The sequence below is a fragment of the Lepisosteus oculatus genome, chromosome 25 (assembly GCF_040954835.1).
Source record: "Lepisosteus oculatus isolate fLepOcu1 chromosome 25, fLepOcu1.hap2, whole genome shotgun sequence".
Lineage (NCBI taxonomy): Eukaryota > Metazoa > Chordata > Actinopteri > Semionotiformes > Lepisosteidae > Lepisosteus > Lepisosteus oculatus.
The window spans coordinates 12,580,747-12,602,115 of record NC_090720.1 but is presented as its reverse complement, the minus strand read 5'-3'; the positions used below and the strand labels follow the sequence as shown (position 1 = coordinate 12,602,115).

General features: G+C 41.3%; 1 protein-coding gene across 6 annotated transcripts in view; it reads left to right on the top strand.

The window, feature by feature from the left end:
* Positions 1 to 21,369, top strand: part of znf362a (zinc finger protein 362a) — a 94,628-nt gene that overhangs the window by 9,290 nt on the left and 63,969 nt on the right. The window contains exon 1 of one of the 6 annotated variants that reach the window (XM_015336790.2): positions 638 to 1,095. The exons of 4 other annotated variants lie outside the window; for them this stretch is intronic. The gene's annotated coding sequence lies outside the window, so the exon portion shown is untranslated. Of the gene's footprint in view, positions 1 to 637; positions 1,096 to 1,685; positions 1,997 to 21,369 lie in introns of those variants that run through there. One more of the 6 variants, XM_015336791.2, reaches the window with a different exon arrangement.

Below are 21,369 nucleotides of genomic sequence, written 5' to 3'. Positions count from 1 at the left end.
CCAGTGCTTGGTGAAGGCCTTTTTTAGGAGTTTAAATCTGACAGCAAGGAGTGTAATTATTACAAACATTTGTCTGTACAGAATAAAATACTGTCACGAGTCTTCATTTCCCTATGTACTGAAACAACTAGTGCTTTATAAATGACCCAGAAATTCAAGAACAGATTACAGTATTTTACTGTAGTTCGTTCTTGATTATTTTACGTTACTAATGCTAGTCATATTAGTAATGGCTAAGAAGATTACTTCAGTGAACTTGGGAGTTAAAAATGAGTAAAACAGGCAGAAGAAAATGTGCGCATGTATAAATAATGTTTTAGAAAATAACCTGAGTCTAATATTAGCTAATTGCATATTGGTAACTAACAACAAATGCGGATAAACCTAATTAAATTTAGCCCGTGCATGAATTTGAGGTGCTGTCGGTGTGTTGTTGGGACGGGGAGACTGGCATGGGAACTGCCAGGCCTAGAGGAAACATGTGCGGACATATTTTTCAAACCTATTCTGGCGCTGGGGGGGAGAGAATCGACAGCAATGCTGAACTCATATTACGTCTTTTTGTGTTTTCACGGTGAAAAACTGAAATCCAGTTATTTCAAAGAGCGCAATATCGCTTCGAATGGTTAGACTACGAACTGACGTCTATAGAATAAAGAGTCGCCCTTTCCTATTTCTAATAAATGCGCCTGGTCTTAAACATAAATCACAACACAAGAAACCCCCTCTTTTGTTCCGTTCAAATACGTGCCATTTTTGTTGTCCGCTGAAAAGCGTGTAGTCAGTGTGAGACGAGTAAATGAGACGCTAATTAAAAGCTTCCTGCGTTGTGAAGACTAGCGGGCAACATTATTCAATTGTGCATCTTTCACGATGTGAGCCGCTGTCTCGTACTTGGGGAGTATTTTTAATTTTTGTTCAGTCGAGCCATTGTAAATCAGACGGTAATGAAAGCCGTTCTTCGCCTGCAGCAACCAGAAGTGAACAGTAGGCGACCCGGAAGGTCTGAACTCCGATTGAAGGCAGGCAGAAAGAACATCTCAACCTTTTTTAATATATATATACAAGAGACAAAATCTGCAATCGGGGATCAAGGTCTGTATGCAATCCTTCATTGTCTTTCTATCTGAGAACTTTAAACATGTTCTGGTGCGCGCATTGCATGTTTAAAAGAGTTAATTTCGTTCATTTGAGTCGGGGGAAAAAAGTTGCAAATTACAAATATTACAAAAGCAAGCGCATGTTTGGGAAAGACAACCTCCTTTTGGGATTGTAAAACATTTCCCTCTGTGTCGTGGCCAAAATGCAAGATCTAAAAGGCTGCGGCGGTGCCCTTTTTCAGGATAAATTTGAATTGCAAAAAAAGCATCCGAGCGCCTTAGCAAATGCAGTGCAATTTTGCAAGGCATGATTGTTGTAGGAAGTGTCTAGTTTTTTTTTTAAGAGCCGGGCTATTCAAACCTGCAATTCTTCGTAAACAATCATTCATGCCCTTAATGCAAATAAACTGGTCTCAAATTTCGATTTTGTCAGATTACTTTCGTTTTTTAAAGGTGAATTGTTTTAGTAAATTTGGGATCTGCAGAATATGGCGTCCTGTCCTTATAAAAATAAGACAGGCTGCCATTTTTGTTTTCCTTTTGTCTGAAAATTTTAATAAAACTGTCTGAGAATGTGGGAGAGGCACCGGGTGAGGGTACTAGGCGGAATCGCGACTTTTTCTTTTTGTTGAAATGCTGACAGTCGGGTCCTACATTTTACGTGAACGGGTTTGCGAAAAGTAATGGATTTTTATCTGAATCAGTCGCTTGGTGCCTGGTGAAATTAAAGAAGAAAAGTTAGGCAACTTTGAGTTGTGGAGTGCGGAACTTTTTCGGATAATCTCCAGTCTGAGAATTAGTCCGACCAAATGATCAGCCACATAAAACGTCCTCTAAAAAATAAAAGTAAATACAAACGTATCAGCGTTGTACTTGGCTCTAGCGGCGAAAGAAACGTGAGTGTTCGGCATATTTTATTTTTAACGATGGTTTTTATGGCTGATGGGTGCCTAGCGTGAATGAAGCGTCTCGTTTTTTAAAAGACGTCGATTTACATTAAAATACATTATTTTATGGTTTTACTTGTAATCGCTCAAAGGGGAGCCAGCTTTTATTTTAATGACGATCTACATTTTAAAGAAGTAACTGGAAGCAATGCTGGGTGACATTAATAGTAAAATGTTTCCTCTAGCGTGGAAAAGAGCTCTGTGATTTATTGACACATACAATAGAGCGCGGTACAGTGTTACATTTGTGACTGCATCTGTTTTGTCCAAACCTTAAACACAGAGGTGTGAAACTAACACACATGATCTTTGAGGCGGGCAGTACAATTCGCAGTCAAACACCGGAGTCGTTGTTTTTCCCAATAGGTCCAAGTGAAAACTGGATTCCGGTGCCGTAGATGTCTGGTGTCCTCTGAGAGTCTGTCACAGTAAAATCCCAATTCCAGGGTTTAAGGGCTGCTATCCCTTAAACAGGTTTACAGGTATCTTTTACATCTCCATCTTCCTAAGATCATGGAGAGGCTTTAATCCGTTCAATTGGATAATTAAGGACATGGAAAGGAAAGAAGACCACAGATCGTCTGGCTGTCCGGGACTGGAGTTGTGCGCCTTTGGTCTGTGTTTCACCAAGTGGAGTTGAAAAGTGTGCTGACAGCTTTGTCTCAACCTGTCTCTTAAGTACAGATTCATCTTAAAAGTCAAGCAGCTGTTCTGGGTCTCATACTGTAAGTGTGGCCAGTTACGGGAGTGAACTTCACGGAATTCACTTATTTTTGGCACAGCCAATTGCCTTGAAAATAGGGTCGTACTTGACCATTAAGAGTCCCAGTTTGTGAATTTGTGTGCTTAGTCCCAGAATCATCTTCAGATGCTCCTAGAGAAATGCACGAGGTAGTGAAGTGAAGGCTTAACTGGGGCAGGATTTAAGTAGGGCTCTGGTGAAGTAAATCATGTCCAATGGTTATTCAGTCTTCTTCGAAAGGAAGTTATTGGACTGACTAACTTGTTTTTCATTGGCGTGTCTGTTTCAGTATTGGAATGGCTGCTTCATTCCATTAGATTTTTAGCAATTTGTTTAATTTCTGGAGCAACAATGCAAAATTATTCAAACAAGCTCATGCAGAGATCTGCCTTTTAGTTTTGGGAGCTAATTCAATTTCTTCCCAAATAGTGAGTCTTGGATCGCACTCACTGTTGCCCTGTTCGCAAGTCACGTGTCTGGTTGAAAAGTCCTACATGTTGGACCCTCATGACATTTCCAGATGTCCAACTGGGTCTTTGTAGTGCTGAAATTTAAACTTGGGTTGTTTTAAACATTTGTAATACGCAAAATAATTGCTAGCATAGAAGCTGATTTTTTTTTTGATGCATTTAAGTTTTGTTTAATTATTTTAATTATGTTTAATTAATGTTTTACTTAATTCTTTAGAGCAGTTTACCGCCCCCCTTGGTCCCAAAGTCAGGGGGTTCTCTGATGGGCATTCAGCTGTGTTGTTCTTCACGTGATTGGATCTGATCAAGTGGGGCGATTGATCTGAACTACAACATGTTCCCGGTCACCAGAGATTGAGTTCTCTGGAAAATCAGTAGAGTTGAGCCTTCCCTGGACCAGGAGTAAGAGAGAATGCTGTATCGTATGCCTGACCAGTGATCTGATTCTGGGTGAATGGTACCAGAATGAAGAGGAGCAGCAGAGAGAAGCTAGGATGACAGGCTGTGGGTTCGAGTCCCCACTGTAGACACTGCTGTTGCATGTTGAGTGAGGTGCTTTACCACAGTTTCTCCAGTCCACCTGTATAAACCTGGACCAGCACTGCACATACGTCACCCCTGGGATATACCAGTGTCCTATCCAGGAAGGGATATACATGTCTTAGTCTGCTTAAGGCTACAGAAGCCAGGGTGATCTCAGGCCTCATGAGTCTCTATGCAGTGAGGTGGGCTTTGCTTGCTGAAGAATTACTTTCAGCAGGACCACAGCTTGATACTCCATAATAAGGATGGAACTGGGAAAACGAAGTAAAATACCCAGGGCGATTTATTTCGATTACTGGAGCGCCGAAGCTCTGTGGAGAGACCAGCACCGTTGCTCTTGGCTACATGTGTGCAGAAACACACCTAAAGCATGTGTTTAATCGCATCACATGGCCTCACAATGGAGGAATTTCAAGATCTTCCCCCTTTATTTAAATTTTTTATTGTTTAATGCATGCCATACATGTCTTATTCAATACTTATTCTGATTTTTTGTGAATATTCTTATATATGCCGAGAACAAACAACCACTTTTTTTTTTGTATTAACATAACAGGATTTAAGTAATATGGTTACAGCACACCCAGCTGTGACCAACTCCAGTGGAAAGCTGTGATTTATCTTAATCCCAGAGGTTATTGTGCAGTGCTAGGTTTCTGGATCATTGCTGTGAAATTGCTCTCCAAGACTGCTGGAAGACAATCACCTTCAGCTTCATGTGGTTGTCTTACCACTCCTGTGTTGCGCTAAGACAGTAAAGACCTCTTTCTCAAACTAGTTTGTGGCCCATAATCAATACATTCATCCCTCAAATAACCATCCTTCGATTTTTTTTCTTCACTTGCAGTTTAATGTTTGCCCAGGCAGAGTTTTAGGGATGTTTCTAAATGTATGTTAGTTCTTAGGTTATAGAATAAATCCAAATGACCATTTGCGGCTACGTGCGTCATGTTTCATGTAGAAAAATCACAGGAAAACTTTCCTTCCTCCAGACTGCAGATCTATCTGTTGGTAGCTAGTTTTAAGTGATAATCATCTCGGTGTCGGTCGGGATAAACCCAATCGACTGAGCATTTCATAATCCCGTTGTTGACATTCTCTTTTTAAAGCATTTTTGTTTCAGTTCTGTTTGGTACCCTTCCATGGTAGATTATTTCTATCTGCAAATGTAATATGAGAGGGTTGTTGGTCATCATTTTTTTTTTCTTGTGCCCTCACAGTCTGCCAGACAATGGCTGTAACCAAAGTAAATTTCCTCAGTTTCTGACTCCCCACTGTCCATAAAAGAGTGGACAGAAATCTATGCTTATTGAATAAACAGAACCATATATTTTGTCATCTAGGGTGCTTTTCTATTTAATAGTTCTGAGCTATCCAACCTCAATTGAATTTGTTGTTTTTTGAACAGATAGCATAGGAGTGCTTTCCTGAGGATTTTCCTTTCTAAATTTTTAGCCCTCACGTGAGAGCCTCAATACTCTCACAGGGGGCTGTGTGCCTCAAGTTCCGTTTGCTTCTTAAACGCTTGGTCGTTGGTCGGACAGCCATTTTCTTTCCACGGCCGTGTTCACTGCGTGTTTGGGCACTGTGGTTTGCCCCACAGTCCATTTCACTTACCAGAAACTATTTTTTTTTCTGTGCCAAAAAAAGCAAAAATGATAGGTGCCAGCGTGTGCAATTATACTTCATGAAAATAGTTGGTGATGTAGGCAGAGTAGTGCCTGTCAAAGATAAGGCCTCTTCAACCTGGCAGAGGATGTAAACAAAGTGGCTTTCTGGAATGCGTTAAACATTTGATTAGAGTGCAAGACCTTCATTCCCTTTGAAAAGCAAGGTTTACTGACCTTATAAGCAACAGAGTCAGACTCAGATGGTCAGAAGCCATTCTTTCAATGTAGAGTTCATCCTAAAGCCTGGAAACTCCTGTCTTCCAGTACCTACCAGTACTGTCTGACAGTCTCTTGGCCAGGAGGACGTGACTATCAGGGTAGGGCAGCTGGAGACTCCTTTGGTTGTTAGCTGGTGTAGGAAAAGGTGCACAAGCACCATGTTTGTATTTGAGTCTGGACATTTGTTTTTTTTTTTTGGTCAGGGAAGTTCACTAAGAAATGTGTGCCCAAGAAGGCCAGGAAATGGAAAGACGCAAGTTGGAATCACGTTGTCTGATAAAATGACGTTTGTAAGTCATTTTCTGAACAACCATATTCTGATTAATAGAGGATTGTCACGCCTTTATTTTCCCGTATGCCAGTCATCGTCTCCTCGCTTTTAATTTCGAGGTAGTTAATTTGTTTTAACTTATCCTGCAGTAGACACTGGTATTTTTGCCTCAAGCTGCCTTGTACAAAGCTTTGAAATCTTGGTAGACTGTAACAGCCAGGGATTCAGCTCATTTCTCTTTGTAGGTGAATGAGTACCAGGAGAAACATATGCTTCATACACAGACTGCTTTACTCCTCCGCCATGTCTCTCTGCACCAAGCCTGCTCTCTCTGCTGTGGTTTGTGGATGTGGGGTGAGGGATGAAGTTCATTGCATCATATGTCACCTCCTACACTGCGAGCACTGCGACAGCGCGTGTTTAACTCTTTGAACCTGTGCGCGGGGAGCTCGCTGCCTATCTTTGGGGGACACATGGGTACCTGCTTACCACTTACAGTGTGGAGGAAAAGTGAGTACACCCCCTTCAGATGTTCTGGTGTAACATATTGATTCATTTTTTTTTTTATCTAGTCCTGACCCCGTCTTAAGAGCAGATAAAACTAACCTAATTTTACAGATAACACACAAGCTACTTTGTCTACTTATTTTTTCAATCCAGTGCCGTTTCTTGGTAATAGCCATCTGTAAGAATTGTCAGGCAGCACCTAAGATTAGACACGTCTTTGATTTTGCCAGCAGATTATTGCTGCTTTTATCATTTTTGTTGGGTAGGAAATCATATCTCTAGAAGCTAAGTCATTTTTTTTCCAAACTTCACAGATCTTAACCACAATTTCCTCAGGTGAAAGTCACTTTGATCTTGATATGTTGCACTACCGAATGCTCTTTTCGGTGGCATTCACCTCAAATGCTTTAAGTAGAAGACATAAAGTAATTCTGGTTGGTTAAATATTTCCTTTTATTCTTTACATATATTAAAACTCCGTCTTTTGGGTGAGACGTTAAACCGAGGTCCTGACTGTCAGTGGTCATCGGTTATCAAAGATCCCCGGGCATTTCTCGATAAGAGTAGGGAGTTATCCCGGTGTCCAGGCGAAATTTCCCCCCTCGGCATTTACCATGGCCTCCAAATCGTCCCCATGTATGATTGGCTTGCACTTGTACTGCGATGGACTGGCGCCCCTTCCAGAGTATACCCTGCCTTGTGCTCGTGTTTCGCGGGAAGCCGGAGCCTACCCGACAAGCATCATACGGTATAAAGGGGTTTGGCAAATGACATGACATAACATATTTGGAACCTGTGTAGCTCTGCTCTGCCCCTGGTGGGAGTTGATCACGGTTGCTTGTGAGTCACACAGCATCACTCTCTAGATAGTGGCCACTATGGCAGAAGAGGGTGCGCGTGATGTCATTTCAGTAACAGGCTCAGTGCACTGAGCCCTATTGATCTATCCCCCTCTTAACCCCTCCTTCTCCTCTACTGCAACCTCAGCCTGTGAAAGTGGGCTCACGGTAACAATGTAAGATGTGCAGCTCAGCTCTGCCTTTGCCAGGATTTGATCACAAGTTGCTTGTGGGCTTGGAGCGCACATGTCAGTGAACTTCCTTGTGGCATAAGATTGGCTTCTCTGTTGCGGCAGAATTCTGCACTGCCTAGGCCTCAAGGGGATGATGTCACTTCCGTACCATGCTAAGTGCACTGAGCCCTCTTGCATATATCAGTCACCCGCCATGAAAGGGAAGATGCACACCGTTTTGAAATGTGTGTCATCTGTATCTTCTGTGAGGGTTGCCTGCTCGTTAGGAGTGCAGTTAGTACTTCTAGGAAATGATGTCTCCTTAACCTCTGTCTCTTCAAGGTTCAGTTCCTACCCATTTTAAGAAGGACATCATGATTACAGTTGTCAAGTCTTGAGTTTGTTTCAAAATGCCAAATGGCTTTTTCGCGTGCATGATGTTTTTCAGTGTCACCCCCTTGTTGGTTTTCTGAATGTAGAACCATGTGCAGATGATAGCAGGCCATTGTAATAAATGACTAAACCTAAAAAGATTCAAGGTTTCATATTTGGCTCAACTTGTTACAGTACGCTCTTCGGATTTGTACTGGGTTAATGAGGATTAGTCAGTTATTAAAACTGATGTCATGTCATTACCAGTTGGCTTGGTATGTAATAAGTTCTTTTTGTTCCTGATTAAAAACCATGCTGTGTGTGACTGGCCTTTCAAATAGATTAAGCAGCTATTTACATATGATTAAAAGACCCTTGGATTCATCAGTGGATTTTCCCTCTAACGTACCTCATTTTCTGTCAACCACAAATGGGCTTCCACACCCTCGTTCTGCCAACTGTTCCTTTCTGTGCTCCTGAAGAAAAATAAATTTGGAACTGGCTGCCACTTTGTGTGATTCCTGCATTCTCTTGCATGATTTGCTGTGTTGGACTGTGGTAACGTGTGCCCATTTGACACAAGTCACTAGTTAAGTCAATTAAATCTGTCCCCTGACTTCATGAGCTGACTGCCAGAAGTAAATGCGAAGGCCTGGGCATTTGCGTTCCTGAAGAATATGTATTCTGGGCGAAGAGTACCAGGGCTGTAACCTGCCATAATTATTACTTATAATTCATAGTAATTAATTGTTATTAATAGTGACTAAGTTACGATAAATTAATGAAAACGCAACTGCATGCTGCCATTTTGTGTCATATAATATTGTTAATTTTAAAGGAATTTATTTCAGTCTTCTGCAATGATGTCGAACGTGAAGTCTGTCGGTATGCAGCAACAGTACTGAGGGATTGTTTTGGCAGATGTAATGGTTTTTCAGGGATGCAAACTTAAATTTGAGGAGTCCTGGAGTTTGGCATGATAGCCATTAGGAAAATCTGATTGATTGAATCTTTTCAAGTCAGAACCAGGTTTTAACATGTTATTTTTATAAGAGTAAACTAGAATCTTTTTCCTGAAAGTTTGGGTTTCTGTCTGCTTTTGGTGTCTGTCATAGGTCCATATTGCAGATTACAATGCAGTGAATTGTGCTTCTGGTTAAAAACACATTTTATTAAGTCACCTCTCAGATATTCTATTTATGATCTCGATAATGTTGATAAAAACAAACTGTGATGGCTCCCGAAATGCTACTTTTTTAAGCAGCTCAAGTTCTGGGGAAAAAACCTGCAATTTCAGATTACTTGTGGAAACTGGATTGACGTTATCATTTCTTCTGAATTATCTCTGGGAAATGACATTGCAGTCAACTTATTTTTTACTTTTGACATTTGATTTTGAATTTTGAAATTTGTCTTTTTTATGCTTTCAAAATTGGGATCTGTAATGAACCCGGTCTGCTGTTATAAACCCTGTAGCAGCACACAGGGAATGAGGGCTGGGCATGCTGTCTTTCAAACCATGAACACATCAAGGCTGTTCTCTGTGTTTTAATAATAATAATTAATAATTGCTTACACTTATTTAGCGCTTTTCTTGACACTCCACACAAAGCGCTTTACAGGTAATGGGGATCCCCTCCACCATCACCAATGTGGAGCCCCACCTGGATGATGCGACGACAGCCATAGTGCGCTAGAACGCTCACCATACATCAGCTGTCAGTGGGGAGGAGCGCAGAGTAATAAAGCCAATTCATAGATTGGGATTATTAGGAGGCCATGATTGGTAAGGGCCAATGGGAAATTTGGCCAGGACACCGGGGTTACACCCCTACTCTTTTCGAGAAACGCTCTGGGAGTTTTAATGACCACAGAGAGAGGACCTCAGTTTTATGTCTCATCCGAAGGATGGCGCCTGTTTACAGTATAGTGTCCCCGTCGCTATAATGGGGCATTAGGACCCACATGGACCGCAGGGTGACCGCCCCCTGCTGGCCCCACTAACACCTCTTCCAGGAAGTTACTTTAACACAAGAAGTCCTACATCTCTGCAGGAGACTGGGTATTCATTGGGGGATCTGCTGATCCCAGAGTCCTGTGCAAACCTGCTTGGAGAAACCCCAGTCATAATTGCCTACTGACCTAGACTTTTAACTGGGGAAGTCTGGACTATAGAGCTCAACCTACTTTCTAAGTGGATATCTGAACTGGCTGAGATGCTTAGCAGTCCAAAGGCACGTCTTTTTAAAGGCCTCTTGCTGTTTTTGCGCAGAACAATCTGTGGCGGAAGGGAGTGTGGACCTTCAAGGCTGGGCTAAATGTTCCTTCACAGCAAGTCATCCAACTAGTTAAGACCAAAATCACACAAGAAACACCCAGCTTCCTTCCTATCTTGCATATGCCCAGTATGGTGTAGTAGAAGTTGATTGTGTGGGATGGGAATGTTATTTCAAACATATTCTGAAGAAAGTCTGATTTTTTTGGTGTGAAGCTCCTCGGTTCTCATGTCCACAAAAATGCTTGGTCGCCTATTTGTTTTGGGCTTTTCACAGGGAAGCTGCAGTGTTTATATTTCATGTTTATATTTCAGGGTTAGAAAGAATCAGCTCTGACAAGTGCATTTCAAACCACAATAACACAGTAAAATGTGCATAGTAATGTGCGAAACCTCCAATTTACATCGCAAAATAGACATAATTTCCAGGTGTCTGTAGCCCAAAGTACTGCAAGTCAGAATGAGGCAACACAATTTCCAGTGACGTGAAGAGGCCTTTTACATTGTAATCAAGCAGGCTTGTGAATCATTTAATCCAATAGAAATATTGCTCTCGACTTTGAGACGGTTCTGCTGACAAATACAACTTGCTTGTCAGCTCTTTATGCAGATCACGTTGGAACATTTCTGCGGCAGAATATCTGCTGCACAACCTGCACTTTCACTCGTGGGCTTGATCACATTAAATTAGTCATCACAGTGACTAGTGAGCAGGAAGGGCCACTTCACATCGCAGTTCACATGAACTCTTGCTCTTTCCCATGGGAAGACCAGTTGTTTGTTGCAATATAGTGACTATACAGTACTTTCTCAAAGTTCATGTTATGAGCTTAATTTGGAATTTGTAAAATTTTGCAATACCATTAATGTATCTATAGTTTTTAAAGATTTAATAACCGCTCTGAGAAATTGGCACTGCAGTTACCCTTTAAATTTGTGCATGAAAACATTTGTCTGCAGTTCTTGCATACACCCACAACCCATTGTGTCATGATGTTTTTGTTTCTGAATTGAAATCAGCCTCATTTACAGTTTATGGTTTCTAGTTTGGCCCTCTGATCTGATTTTAAGAAAGGTGTGGGTTGACATGGTTAGTGCCTTGATGAATTTTAAGCACTTTCCGATCTTTTACAGCAGTCTTTGTTCCAGGCGGAAAACGTAAAACGTTTTGTTAGACTCAGTAATGCTTTCTGTGCAGCAGTGTCCTTTAGTGAGTGTCTTCTAATTACAAAATGTGCTTCATAAAGTTTTCACCAGCCCTCCCTGGAGTTGGTTTGAGCCCATGAATGTATAGTTTAATCTGTGTATCCGGAACTCCTCTATTATTATTACATTACATTACATCCTGGGTATGTTCACTGAGAAGTCAACAGAAGGGCATAGATGATTGACAGGTAGTGTACTTTGCTTCCACTGAGCCTTATGAATCTCTTTTTTGTGATTTGCTTTTTCTGTTAAACATGGCCATGGAACAGCCTTTTTTTGCACCACGTTTGAACCCTTCAGAATTTTCTTTAGTGCAGAGAGAGTTGCACTAAAATCGCAGTTTTGTGTGACCTGGAAAAATAAGCACCTTTCCTCATGTTTAAGCGGATGCTTTCTTCTAGCGAGTGTGTGTGTGTCTGTGCTCTGAGGCCTTGCACAGGACAGTGATTTCTGAGATTTAGTCTTTGTTCTTGGGTGCCAGTCTCCAGTAAGGAAAAGTCCCTGCCCGTCAGAAGTTTTGTTATGGCAGGAAGTTAGTTAGGTGGACCACTCACTGGTAGGATCACCCATAAAATAAATAGTTTTAGTGGCCCTAAAACTTTAGTGGCCCCTGTTTTATTCCTACTAAAATAGTATTAGTCGGAATCACTGGGTTAAGGAGCCTGAAACAAGCTTCTACGCCTTCTCTGGCCAGAATGTTCACAGTCCTGTTAAAAACTGGTGGAACCCTGTGGGATTTTTCTGGGAAGTGCAGAATCTTTGTTCTTCACTTAAAAAGCCTGGTGCTTCCATGTATACTCTCGTCAGTCATATTTGGCATTTTGAATGTTCTGGGTATTTACTCTGAATGTTATTGATGCGTTTGTCTGACATTTTCTATCAAATCACTGTACAGCTGTACCCGTTGGTACCCAGCTGTGTCCAGCTGAGTATTTTCCAGGGAGCAATCTGAATGCAGTAAGTTGATCAGGGGTGTGTTAGCAGTGTCCCAACTGGCATCCGGAGCCACAACCTTCCAGTTCCCCATTCAGAGCCTCAGTCACTGCTCCACACTGCTGACCTAGCTTTGTGCTCTGTATGTTCAGAATGCTGGAGGACTCTGTTCAATATTCAGTAATATTTTTTTAAATATTCAAGGAATTATGAGCCATGTACTGTAATGGCAAATTCTGAATATAAGTTTGAACACACAAACAGCGGTACAACAACAGGAAGCAGAGAGATGAATGCACAGATGCTTTTGGCCCTGTGGGTTTAGATAGAACTGGAAGTCACAAGGGTGGCACTGTGGCACAGTGATTAGTGTTGCTGTATCAGAGCACTGGGGCCCTGGGTTCAATTCCTGGGGTGAAACTGTATCTGTGTGGAGTTCACATGTTCTTCCTGTGTTCCTCCATGTGCTCTGGTTTCCTCCAGCAGTCCAAAAACATACTGGCAGGTTAATTGGGTTCTGGGAAAATTAGCTCTTTTGCGTCTGTGCATCTGCCTTGCAGTGGACTGGCGTCCCATCCAGGGTGTGTCCTGCCTTGTGCCAGTTGCTTGCCAGGATAGGCTCTGGCTCCCCCGCGACCCTGAATTGGATAAAGGGGTTAAAATGATGGATGGATGTAAGTCATAAAACAAGAGGAAAACAAAGTGTATGAAGTTTTAAAAAGTTTAACGGAAAGCATAGACCACACGTGACTGGAATCCGCTTCTTTCAAGTGGTGGAGGGCCACTTCAAGACATAATCCTTGTGTTTTATGGGGACATATCCTTGAGTAACTGCAGCTCACGTCTTGTTAATCTTTGAAAAGCTCAAGAAGTTCAAGAGGGATCATTTGTGTTTTCTCTTGCATCAACAGCATTGATGTTGTACTGGGCTGAACATATTTACCTGCTCTTAATAAACTGGATTCACTGTAGCACTTCTGAAGCTCAGAATACAGTAACAGCTTTCAAATATGCTACCATGTAGTGTTGCAAGTAAAGGTTTTATAATTATGGCAGATACTATTGTACAGTGTTATTAAAGGCTGTCATGTTGACCTAATTGTCTCAAAGATCTCTATATCACAAACTATTTTTATACTGAGTTTTGTTCATTTTGTTCATTTGTAAGCTTAGGCTGCTATACATGAAGTCAGCGAACCTAATAAAGTGTAATTTGTCTTGCCTGAAAGAATGTTTATTACAATTAATTGTGTATTATGTTATTATAATTAATAATATTTATTTTATTATTGATTGATGATACTGTTAATTAACCATTGTATAATGTTATTATTACAATGAATAATATAAATTAATTTAACAGAAACTTTTATCTAAAACAACTTACATTTATATCCATGTAAAGAACAGGACATTTTCAGGGGTACTCTGTGTGAAGTACCTTGCTCAAGGGTGTAATTGTCTCATCTGGGGTCTGAACCCACAGAGTCCTGACCACTGCTCCACATTGCTTTCCATGAGCATGTACTGTGTATGTTGTGTGTGGAAGCCACAGACAACGTAAAAAATAAAGATGTGGTATGTAGGTTTTCACACAAGCCACTGTTTGACCTCATAAGAAAGCAAGGTGGTGAAGTTGTTGATACCACATAAAAAACAACCTTTCACAATACTGCTGTATGAGGAGGAATTTGCTTTTCATTTTGCCCAAAAGATTGTTTTTATTATATGTTATGGCATGTTGTAGTGAAATAAAATGCTTATACTCCCTTCTGGTAAAGAAGACAGTGTGTTGGAATGGCTGTCTGATCATGCTTTATGCAAAGGGTGAATATATGTAAGCTTATATATAGGATATAGGCTTAGACTTTGAGACTGTAGACTGTAATGCTTAATATGCAATTAGATTAATGAATTAACTGAGAATGATATGCAGTTGCCTTCAGGTGTGTTTGTACTTTTGATGAAATGTGGACATGTGCTGGAATGAGCTATGGATTGTATAAGAGGATCAAGGCATATTTGTATGTGGCAAAATTGTATTTGTGGGAATAATTTAGTGAGTTCCAGAAAACCTGGTGTTTGAATTTATACATACCTCTAAGCATTCCATTGGGTTAACTCCAACAAAAACACAATTTTGTTTCTTGGTAGTGTGGTGCAAGCCTCTGGAACTATATAGAGGCCTCTCAAGGACAGAGAGCTCTTAAAAGACAGCAACTTAAGGGTCATTGATGTCCATAAATTGAGGGACAGCTGTAAAAATATCCATAATTAGCTGAATCTACCACATTGCACTGTAGTGTCCATTATTTGGACAATCAAGGCCACTGCTATAGTGGACACCCTGCTAGTAAGAGGACTAAGTTTATGTTGCTGTCAAGCGGTTGAGTGGCAAAAGTAAAGGCAGCAGCTGGAATCTGATCAGAGGTCTTCAGGGTACACAGTGGGAAGAACAAAAAGAAAATCCAGCAACAATCGAAATTCAAATAAGTGTTAGATAAAGAGTAGATGATGATTAATGTAGACAAGTGCAGTGTTTTGCATGCAGGTAGCAAAGACAAAAGCTCTAAATTAAAAAATGGAAACGCTGTGCTGAAAGAGGCTTCTACAGAAAAAGACTGAGGTGTCTATACTGACATGTCATTGCAGACAATAGAGGGAAGCAATTTCGCTGACATTTGGTCTTTATATCTTCTAAATGGTCTATGTGGACAGAATGGCCTCTTCTCATTTGCAACCTTATTATCTTGTGCTGGTATTGTTAAAAGTGTAGCATTTAAATCAAGGCTCATGTTAAAACTGTATAATGCACTAGCAAGACATCTTGTCGAATATTGTGTTCAGTTTTGGTCTCGGCTTTATATAACAGACAATCTGGGGCTTATAGGAAAACCATACACTGACAAGCTGAAGAAACTGAGCCTTTTTAGTCTTGTACTAAATGAGCAGTTGAAACATGAACAAGTGGAAACTACGTGGAAACTGAGAACAGGAAGCTGTTCGTTACTCAAAGAGTTGTGGGAGTATGGAACAAGCTACCCAGCTGCATTGTTTATTGAAGCTGGTACTTTGGCTTCATTCAAGAAACAGCTAGATAAGATCTGTTCCTAACATCTGTGATTCCAACCCAAGAAGGCAGTTTATAAACAGAAATCAAAGGGTCTGGAGGACCAATGTCCACTCTGCCACAGGAATGATCAAAAATTATTTTTCTGCAGTACCACAATCTCACAGGACACTACAGGAGGCGTCTTGTCAGTGTAATTCCTGCCAGAGGAGGATTTACAAAATCCTAACAACAGAGGTGTGAATAAATTTGTCCCTTGTGTTTTTGTGCATCACAATTCAGACAGATCTGCTTACCTCTGCACATGACTGTTAATCCAATTCGTAACTTTTTTAATTATGTGATTGTCTTTGTTCCTGTTTCATTGAGGGTCTTTATAATCTGGAGGCTACTATATCAACAGGCTCAGTTAAGCATTCTGTGTATATACGTCAGCCATTGGATTTCCAAAGGTTTTGGACAAATGCAGTAATCATATGCATAACTTTAGCAGAGATGTGTGGTTGAGATCAAAAGATATTTTATGCCTAAAAATGTGAATGGTGACCCACCATTACACAGAATGAGACGGTTTCACGCAATACAGTTTCACTGATTATAGGTGAAGGAGAAATTCACAGCAGGAATAAACCTTCACTTGTTCCTTTGCAGCCCACGCATGGAAAATTACTTGGGGAAAATTAAAATTTAAAAACTGAACTGGTAAATGAGGATCTTTTAATCTCCTGTGTGTATTATGACACTATTTTCTGGTTTTGACACATCGGATCAATTTATAGATTATATCGTTATATTAAGAAATATTACAGATAAAAGGGAGCTGTCGTGTCCTTCCTGCTTGGGTTACTTGTAGCTTATTGTTTGAGTAATGTTATTTATGTGTTTCTTGAGGGATCCCAGAGATTCGGCTGGAGTACGTGTGGGCAGTTCAGATCCCCTGCAGCAATTAGTATAAATGAAGTGCTTACTGGTTTCAGTCTGAAATTCCCAGTTTTTCAACTTGTTTAGTTAGTGGGCCAGTGATTTGGCCGAAACTGCTATTCAGGATTGTAACATCCATCCATTTTCTAACCACATCTTCCAGTTCAGGACTGGGTTGCAGCTATAGCCTATCCTGGCAAGCAATGGTTGCAAGGCAGGCTACACCCTGGGCGGGACGCCAGTCCATTGCAGAATCTCAGTTATCAGTTATTAAAGCCTAGTTTTGTGGAGGCACATCAGTTTGTCAGCCAGCAGTCCATTGCAATACACACAGACACACACTTGCAACACGGCCAGTTTTACCAGAGGCCAGTTACCCTTCTAGTCTGCTTTTGGACTGTGGGAGGAAACTGGAGTATCCAGAGGAAACCCAGAAGGAAAATGGGGAGAACATACAAACTCCACATAGACAGCACCTCAGGACTGGAATTGCAATGCTGACCACTGTACCATCATGCCGTCTGTATTGTAACATGCAAAGATTCACTCATGGGCTGTAGTGTCTGAAAATTGTGGGGCTTGTGAACGCGTTGCTGGTTTATACAGTACTTTAAACTAGGGTCCAGACTGTGGTTGTTAAAGATCCCAAGGTGCTGTTGGTAATTGGTGGGTCCTGTCCTGTCCAAGCTTGGACAGTCTGGCCTCCCTGCAGTTCTTCCTTGCTTCAGTCAGTGCAGCATTTCTGATTTCTCCTCCTGATTGAGGCTGCTGGAGTAGAATGGCTGCTCATCACCCAACGGGGTTCTGGTCTGGAGGGGTATAGTGAGACCCCTCCTGTGTCTTAGGAGCTTTGGGATGTAAAGCCCTTTACAAATGCTAGACATTTTTAATTGCTTAGTGTTGGATTCTAATGCAAATGGCTACCTGGATGAAGGTAGTGGTTCTTTCCGGCCAATAATTAAAGGTGTTTTTACTTTCAATTGCTTTCTGATTGTTGCTGAGCCTTTTAAAAAAAAATTCCATCTTCTACATTTGCCAGCTGCTGTATGGTGTTTTCCACTGTGCTATTACTCTGACTGTGGTCGCTTTCATAAAAATAAACGGGCAACAGAGTGTTCAGAAAATTATCTGCAGCAAAAGGAGCTTTGCTGCTTTGTCTCTCCTCAGCTTAATGTGCCCTCCTCCCTGCTGTACTGTATTTTATTATTCTGAAAAATACCAGGTGTCTGGAAATTGTTTCATTTTCCTGAGGCAGGGCTTGCATTCATACTACGATCACGTTCAAAATCTGTGCGCTGGGGGCACATAGTTAACCAAATATGCATTTGAAATGGTTGTAGCCTGCTAATTGGGAAATTCTAAACTAAACTAAAAAAAAAAACAATTCATGAGTCAATCCTGTATGTGGGTTCTGTTTGGCTTCTCAGGTAGTCAGGTTGCAGTATGTTTCTGTGTGTCAGTGTGCTTGTATGTTATAAAAATGAATTTGCATTGAATGCAGGATCCTGCTTTATGCTAGCAGAATTGTGTTGTTTTTTTTGCTTTCCTGAAATCCGAAGGCTGGTAGGTTAGTGCCAACAATAATATCAGATTTCCTGAGTGTTAAAAAAAAATTGTAAGACTTGAGAGCAAATTACCGAAAGTGGTTCTTCCTTCTTAACGGGTTTTCTGGGAGAGTGATGTTGCTGTATGTGGTGGGAGGCTGGTTTCAGTGCCATGCCAGTTTTGGTTCACTCTGCTAATTGTTGGGGGAATTGAGAAATGAGGGTCTTTGTCATCAGTATATGTAGCTAGTGGAGGTGAAATGCAAAATGTTTATCAGGAGAACCTCGGCTGAAAAGAATAAGCCTTTTGGTCCATCTGGTTTGATGGCTAATGGCTTGTTGACGGAAAATATTTTTATTTCATGGTTCTCCCGCAGGATCTCAGTGAATCTGCATTCATAGTGTGGCTTTGTGGCATCTCCCATACATCTGCTATTCACATGGTAGGTGTGGCCCTGTGAAGAAGTGGCTAAGTCCCGAATAAGCTCGCAGCAGTGTTCTTCACGTCTGTTTCTTCCCAGGTATCGGCCTGAAGAATGTGAAGGCTTTTACAGGTGTTAATACTTTTGTTTTAGTTTCATTTAGGTCATTCTAGTGTGATCATGTGTTACTGGGCTATTTTGTCTTAAATTTAGCTGTGGTCTGACAATAGTTTCTACACAGTTAGCCCACCTGGAAGTGCATTTAAAGCGGCACTTCTTTACACAAGGGGTTGTGGGAGTATGGAACAAGCTACCCAGTGGTATTGTTAGAGCCAAAACGTCTTCGAGGAAATAACTGGTTGAGATCCTTGAATCAATTGGAAGCTAACAACCAAGCAGGCTAGAGGGGCAGGTTAACCACTTATCATTTGTAGCTTGTATACATTTTTGATGTTTCTTTCCCAATTGTGTTTGACAGCTCTTAATGGTATAACCAGGAATTGGATCACTTTTATCAGCTGCTTCACCAATCATTGAAAACGCTGACTTCAGAGCTCAGCATCTGGGTGTTTTCAAAAATCATGTGGGCTAATGGGGTTGTAGTCTATAGCGGCATCACTTTTATATGATCCTTTTACCTGAATTTTACACTAAGTTTAATTTGCATCGGCACAGCTCCATACAGTATATATACGTCTACATTTGCTGTAAATTTGTCATACTCATACACCCTCACACGTGCAGGTTTGTGTCAGTCAGAGAACCTTCGGTCTAAGTCTGGATGAAATCAATACTCCAACCCTCCCATCCTGGCACAAATTACAGACCCTGGTCTCGCTGTTGGCTTTTCGCTGGGAAGAAGGTAAAAAAGCCGCGCACTGTGAGGTTTGAGATTCACAGGGTGGGTCCAGGCCACAGTCGCTGGTGCAGATTAGGAAAAGCAGTGGTCCTGGTATTTATGGTTGCGGTGCTATAAAGCCTTTGCCCAGGTTGCAATTTCATGTTTTAAAGCTTCCTGTTCCCTGTTAGACGTGTGAGCTACTATTTCGTCTTCCCTGGGTGCTGTGTCTCTGTGGATTCCTGTGTCTGTGAAGTTGAGGGACTGTCGTGTGGAAGTTGCTGTGCCATACACTCTGCTGCTAACTGTCACGGATGCTTCTTCGCTGGTTAGACAGAAGTGTCCTTTCCCGACCTGATACCCAGTATTCTGTGATGTCACACGAAGGCTGGCACAGCGGCTGGATTCTTTTCCAGACAAGGGTATCATCTTTGTGCCTTTGGATGTTGTCTCCTGGTCAGCATGGGTTTTCCCATTGTGCTCTGGTTGTCTCCCACCCCCTGGAGGCAGGCTGGGCAGGTTAATCAGTATCTCTAACCATCCTTGTGTGTGTGCCCTGTGATGGACTGGCACTGTGTCTAGGAGATAGGCTTCCCTTGTGCTCTGTGCTTCTGGGAGCAGCTCCAGGCTGTGCTGGCCCTTTCTAAAATTAACTGACTGATAATGAAAGGATGAAATTGCAAATGGATAAGTTGAAAATTATTTGGATTTTTATATACGCTAAGTCTAATTGACCTGCTGTAAAACTAACTGCTTTTTTGTTGTTGTGATGCACATTTTTCGTATGTTACAATCAAGAAAACCTTTAAAATACAGTTGAAATGTTAGGTTCAGGGTCAATGTGGGCTCTTCCAAAGGACAGCAAATGTTCTAGAACTGGTTGGCACATTGATGGATGCAAGAAATTAAAAGAACAGACGACTTTCTCCAAAGACTTACAGCTCAGACTGCTCTTTGAGTGTGATCTTTTCTCATTCATCCACCCATTTTCTAACTGCTTTATCCAATTCAGGGTCGTGGCAGAGCTGGATCTCATTTAGCAACAGGCACAAGGCGGGATATCTGTATGGGATGCCAGTCCGTCACAGGGCACACAGAAAAAGTTTTACCAGAAGCCAGTTATTCTTCCATTCTTCCAGACCGTAGGAAACCAGAGTTCTTTAGACGTCCTGGCAGACGGCACCCCAGGTCTGGAATTGAACCCAGGGCCCCAGTGCTGCAAGGCAGCAATGCAAACCACTGTGGTACTGTGTCACCATCTTATCCATTTTCCTTCTTATTTCAATATTTGTTCAAAATGTTGCTCTTTAATTGTGAGTAATGTCTCTCCTTTGTTCAGGACAGCTGAATAAACAACAAGGTGATTAATTAATTTAATTATCGCTAGTCCCTGTACATGAGTTTCCAACAGAAACGGAGTGCTTGCTGCTGTGCATCTGCCCAATTAAACTCTTGCATAGATGGCCTTTTCAATTAAGACATTCTGATTCTTACTTCCCATTTTGTAGCTATTCTGCCCCTGTGTGCTTTCAGTCGATTTTTTATTTACCATGGACTGGCAAATGCAGAAATAACTCATCACTTTTCTTTCAGTTTGCCATAAAATGCCATCCTTTATTTAACCCTTTTGCAGTTGAATTGTTGAAGGTGGGTGGTGGCATTGGCGTCTTGGGAATATGGATGCATATGACAGCAGACCACTTTTAAATGCAAGAAGCAGTAGTTGTAATATTATTATTTTTTATGTCTAATAGCAGCACCAATCCATCCTTCAGGTCTGTAGTGTTTGAGTGGTGTTTTGCTGGGCTACTCCACATTCTGCAACAGGAGATTCAGTTCAGACATGCAAGTTCTACCCTGCCTGTTTCAGAGTCCAGATGCTGTGTAATGTAGCATATAGAGCAAACACGATGATGTGAACTCTCTAAAAACCTGAACATATGTTTTCATCCCATTATGACATTCTTGTTCCATTAGTGCTATGTTTAAATTGGGTGCCCCCTAGCATTTGTAAACTTGAATTATTTTTTCTCTATAAAAGAGGGATGAGTATCAGGCACGGTTCCTTACAAAAATATTATTTTTTATGCTGCATTCCTGCTTAGTAGGAGAAAGAGCACAGACTGGAGGGGAGTAGTGTCTGATGGGAGTGCCTTGAGCTCATGGATGCTCGGCACTCTGGGTATACTGTAGCATTTTTGAGCTCACTGTAGCCCTCTTGTGTTCTGCAGATTGAGAAGCTAAGACAACTGTGTGGAGTAATGGTTAGAGCTCTGGACTCATATCAAACTTGGGATGAAATCCTGC